We start from the raw sequence: 5,624 nt of genomic DNA on the forward strand, positions 1-5,624 counted from the left end.
ACAGGTGGGTGGTGGGTGAATGAACAAATAGGTGGGTGGTGGATGAATGAACAAATAGGTGGGTGGTGGATGGATGAACACATGGGTGGGTGGTGGATGGATGAACACATGGGTGGGCGGTGGATGGATGAACAGACAGGTAGGTGGGTTGTGGATAAACAACGGGTAAGTGGTGAATGGATGAACAGAAAAGTGGGTGGATGGTGGATGGATGAACTGACAGGTGGGTGGGTGGTGGATGAATGAACAAATGGGAGTGTGGTGGATGAACAAATGGGTGGTCGGTGGATGGATGAACAAATGGGTGGTTGGTGGATGGATGAACAAATGGGTGGTTGATGGATGGATGGACAAATGGGTGGTTGATGGATGGATGAACAAATGGGTGGGTGGTGGGTGGATGAACAAATGGGTGGGTGGTGGATGGATGAACAAATGGGTGGTCGGTGGATGGATGAACAAATGGGTGGTTGGTGGATGGATGAACAAATGGGTGGTTGGTGGATGGATGAACAAATGGGTGGTTGGTGGATGGATGAACAAATGGGTGGGTGGTGGATGGATGAACAAATGGGTGGGTGGTGGATGGATGAACAAATGGGTGGGTGTTGGATGGATTAACAAGGGGTTGGGCGGTGGATGGATGAACACATGGGTTGGTGCTGGATGGATGAACACATAGGTGGTTGGTGGATGGATTAACAAAGGGGTGGGTGGTGGTTGGATGAACAAATTGGTGGGTGGTGGATGGATGAATAAACGGGTGGGTGGTGGATGGATGAACAAATGGGTTGGTAGTAGGTGGATGAACAGACAGATGGGTGGGTAGTGGATGGATGAATAAACGGGTGGGTGGTGGATGAATGAACACATGGGTGGGTGGTGGATGGACGAAATAAATCGGTGGGTGGCGGTTGAATGAACACAGATGGGTGGGAGTAGGATGGATGAACAGACAGATTTATGGGTGGTGAATGGATGAACAGACAGATGTATTGGTGGTGGATGGATGAACAGACAGATGTATTGGTGGTGGATGGATGAACAGACAGATGTATTGGTGGTGGATGGATGAACATACAGATGTATTGGTGGTGGATGGATGAACAGACAGATGTATTGGTGGTGGATGGATGAACAGACAGATGTATTGGTGGTGGATGGATGAACAGACAGATGTATTGGTGGTGGATGAATGAACATACAGATGTATTGGTGGTGGATGGATGAACGGACAGATGTATTGGTAGTGGATGGATGAACAGACCGATGAATGAGTAGATGGATGAGCATACAGATGGATGGGTTATTTGAGCACACATAAAAGGGTACTGAACAGACGGATAGGTGCATCGAAGAACGGACAGATGGATGGATGGACGGATGGATAGCTTGACTCAAGCTAGAATGGAGGTCGATTATTCAGAAAGAATGCAATTGGTACACCAGTAAATCTTATTCAAAGAATTTCTCTCCATCTCTGTTAAAAAAAATCCCTGATATTCAGATCAAAATTGCAGGTTCTCCCACTACTGTAATCCCTCTGACACACCCACACACACAGAAGCACACCCACACACAGAAGCACACACAGATACACTAACACACACACTCACAGAAACACACCTGCACCCCCCCCCACACACACACACACAGACTGGAATGACACAGTTTATTTTACAAGAAATATATATACATGTGGAAGTACATCTGAGACAGTTTCCAAACAATATACTTCAACCTGCAGTTCATAAATGCTGTTCTCTAAAACAACTATTTCAAGACTTAGAAAGGATTATAACCACACCAGAAAAAAAGTTACAAACAAGAACAAAGAACTGTAGGTAAAGCACACACATTTGTTCACTGGACTTAGCCTGTTTGGCATCACAGATGTATCATAGCAAGCGCCATGGTTTCAGCAGATTTTCCAGATTACATCCTCACTTGTTTGTTGACACTGGGAAACAACATGATTTTGTCATAATTTAATTATAAAATAAGGACAAATGAGCACTAAACTCATTTCAAAGTGCAGTAATACTCTGCTGTGCGCAGTCTTCAGACTCTTCCAGTCCTCATATTTCTTCTGTACAGTTGGATCAGTAATTTAATCAGACTGGACAGGGATGACTGCCTTCAAAAAGGGAGAGAATAAAACAAACAAACAAACAAAAATCTGGTGATGAATTATTATCAACACAACAGAACTAACAAGTTCTTTAAATAATTGTGAATCACACACACATCTGAAAGTAAGCAGTGCTGAGATAAAGAGGCTTCACTGCCGTTAGATTACACAAGTTTTAGATGTAGGTGACAACAGAAGTGAAATGTCATCATTCTTCCTAGAACTAGACATGTGAGTGTGTGGGTGTGTGGGTGTGTGTGTGTGTGTGTGTGTGTGTGTGTGTGTGTGTGTGTCTGTGTGTGTGTGTGTGTGTGTGTGTGTGTGTGTGTGTGTGTGTGTATGTGTGTATGTGTGTGTCTGAGTCTCTGTGTGTCTGTGCGTTTCTGTGTCTGTGCGAGACAGAGTATAGATGCGTGAATGCAAAAAACACATGTTTAACAAAATAAATGTTAAAGAGGCACTAAAAATTTTGACAACTTCTAAATATAAAAAATATAAAAACAAAACAAGAGGAAACAGCATGCATATTGTTCATGCATATTGTTCATGCATATTGTTCATGCAAGCCGATTGACTCCAAAGTTATCAGTTCTTGACTCTCAAGGGACTAGCAGTTTATGATACCCATAGTTGAACATTTTATTTAAAGGCATGGTTAACACACATTAATACTGATATGATAGCAACATCGCAAACACAGGTGAAACTTGTCTCAGATGATCCAAACACATTGAATGAAGTAAAGCATACAGACTTCAGGACATCAAACAAATCTTCTCTAAATCAATTTGACAATTAATCTTTAACTTGATCTCCTACTTCTGAGATTTTTTTAATCACAGATAATGCTTTTAACTGACGCTGTAATAATGTTATGCCTATAAACATCCCATTCACTTGCTATTCAATAATATTCACAACAGTGAATGCAGGGACAGGGCGGCATGAGAGCACAGCGGAACAAGGAACAGGTGTAGGGAAAAAATTTTAAAAAAAAATAAAATTCACATTTTTAACACTGGACAGATTCAAACAAGAAAGAGTATTGAAAACAAATTTTACAACACAAAACAGAGAAATGTTTCACAGAAGTTAAATTTCATAACAGTTAACCTTCTGGCTCAGATGTCAAAACACTTGATTACAACAAATGGTTGTGTGAAAAATAATTTGTACATGATCAACATCCCATTCTCAAACATATTTAAAGATAGCAATTGGTTCAGAGAACAAATATGCAAAGAATAACTTCAAGCAATGCATACAGCAGTTTGATTCTAAAATAAATACAGTTTAACAGTTTTATATCACAGGCTTGATTTTTATAATTCAAAGTGCACAACTCAATGTGTAAACAACTTTCAAACAAAACTTATGTCAACTGTCTGAAACGCTTGCCAGCTTTTGTTAAAAAGTCTTTAACAAAAATTCAAATAAAATAAAAACTCTCAAAGATGGCCACCACAGGGAAGGTCCATGTTTGGAAACAGAGGAATTTCCATAACAACGAAATAACAAGAACACGAAATATCACGAAAGCTCGAAACAACGAAAGCAAAGAAATATCCTAAGTCAAGCATATTCTACTGGTAGCACTACAATCTAGGGATAGGGGAATATTATCTTAAATGGATTGTCATTGTTACAGGAGAGATAACTGTTTAAACATGGAGTAAAATAAAAATACTGATCAGGTAAGTGAAGTTTGGGGGTTACAGGTAAGAGATCTAGAAAGAAGCAGGCAGCTGGGTTACAATTCTGACGTTCTTCTATAGGGTGGTTGAGGGGCTGGTACCGGCACTACCATCACACCAGTTCTTAACTGAGCAGAAGCAAGGCCGTAAAATCAGGCCAGTGAGACACTCTGACCATCACACATCCAACATCGTCTCACAGTATTCAAGAAAAAATTCTAGACCCTATTCAGTGCCCCAAGGCCGCACTGATCAGTTTAGGAACTCCTTTTTTGTGAAGACGGCACAAGACTGGAATCTACTTGAGGACAATATTGTAACCTCCAAAAGCATTGGCATCTTTAAAGCCAAGCTAGCAGCCGTCCACCACCATTAGGCTGCCGCACTCTCCCCCGCTGCATTTATGCCAGTCTTCTGGTACCCAGCAGCGTAATCATCAAGATCAAGATCAAGATGTACAAACATACATACAGTCAGAAACCATGAAAATACAGCAGACTTCCACTAACTCGCGGTCCACTAACTCGCGGTCCACTAACTCGCGGTCCATTAAATCGTGAATTCGGCGATATCGCGGAGACCTCTTCGACCCCGAAAAAAACAGGACCGACCTTTTAAAAAATTTTTTTTTTTTAAAATTACAAAATTAGTCACGTAAAGGCCAAGAAATAGTACAGATCATGAAAAGAATTTCTATCATAACCGCGCTATCTCTTTCTGGGTCTGATGGCCTTTCATCATGCAGTAAATTGTCATTTCATCTTATCAGTCTCTCTCTCTTTCTCTCCCTCAGTCTCTCCAAATAGTGTTCTACGTGTGTGTGTTTTCAGGTTGTGTACATTACGGGTTGATCGAGACCTGCGAACAAAAGAAAAACAAACCTTTCACGCGCACATGCCCCACTCAGTCAAGAACTTTCATGCCACGATCGGTATCGTCAAATTGGCCACGTGCCTATAGAGGTTAAGTGTCTGACCAGTCAGCCTATGGCCAGTCAGGCGTGCAGTTGAACACTCGAGTCCAGCTAATTGCGATCTCTGCTAGACGGTCCGGGTGGCCACAGGCGCCAATCAAGTGCTTAAACTGCGCTTCAGTCTTCTGCAATCTAGTCAGGCATGCAATTTAACACTCGAGTCCCGCTAATCGCGATCTCAGCTAGACGCCCCGGATTTTCTACAGGCGCCATGAAGTGCTTCAGCTTCTTGCGTTATAGCAGGTGGCAGAAAAAGCAAACAATCAAAGAAGAAATCTACATGCTTTCTGCCAAAGACAAAACGCGTGTCAACTCCGACTCACACAAAGCAAAACAAAACGTGCGTACAGATAAAGTAACTAGTGCGCGTTTCCAAACGAAATAAAATAATGTGGTAATTCACCATGGCATGCGTTCTGTTCATTGTCAGTTAGTGTGTGTGTGTGTACGTCTGTGTCTGTCTGTGTCTGATTAACTAGTAAGTTTGTGACGACGTATGAGTCGAAGAAAAAAGAAAAGAAATCGTCATCTGCTGATAAAAGAAAACATGTCATCGCAGTTAATCTTTTGAGAACTTAGTTGCAAACAGAAGCGTCACACTTGCGAGAAATGCAGTAACACATACACATGGGCATTGTAGCACAACCACATGCCAGGCGTGCGTGCGCACGCGCACACACACACACGCACGCACATACACGCACGCACACACATGCACTCACACGGCAAACGTACACACGCAAACGTGACGCTCACAGGCTTTTTGTGACCAACAAGGGAAATAACCGCGTTTTTCTCTGACTCAGAAGAGAACGCGGTTTCTTCC

The 5,624-nt window shown here is 42.1% G+C and overlaps 1 protein-coding gene across 1 annotated transcript in view; it reads right to left on the reverse strand.

Moving 5' to 3' along the window:
- Positions 1-1,658: 1,658 nt before the first annotated feature.
- The window catches only part of LOC138961501 (coiled-coil domain-containing protein 81-like), a 33,686-nt gene continuing 29,720 nt past the window's right edge, over positions 1,659-5,624 (reverse strand). The window contains exon 14 of the mRNA XM_070333155.1: positions 1,659-5,624. This exon is cut by the window's right edge and continues 1,602 nt beyond it. The gene's annotated coding sequence lies outside the window, so the exon portion shown is untranslated.

The sequence above is a fragment of the Littorina saxatilis genome, linkage group LG3, assembly GCF_037325665.1.
Source record: "Littorina saxatilis isolate snail1 linkage group LG3, US_GU_Lsax_2.0, whole genome shotgun sequence".
Lineage (NCBI taxonomy): Eukaryota > Metazoa > Mollusca > Gastropoda > Littorinimorpha > Littorinidae > Littorina > Littorina saxatilis.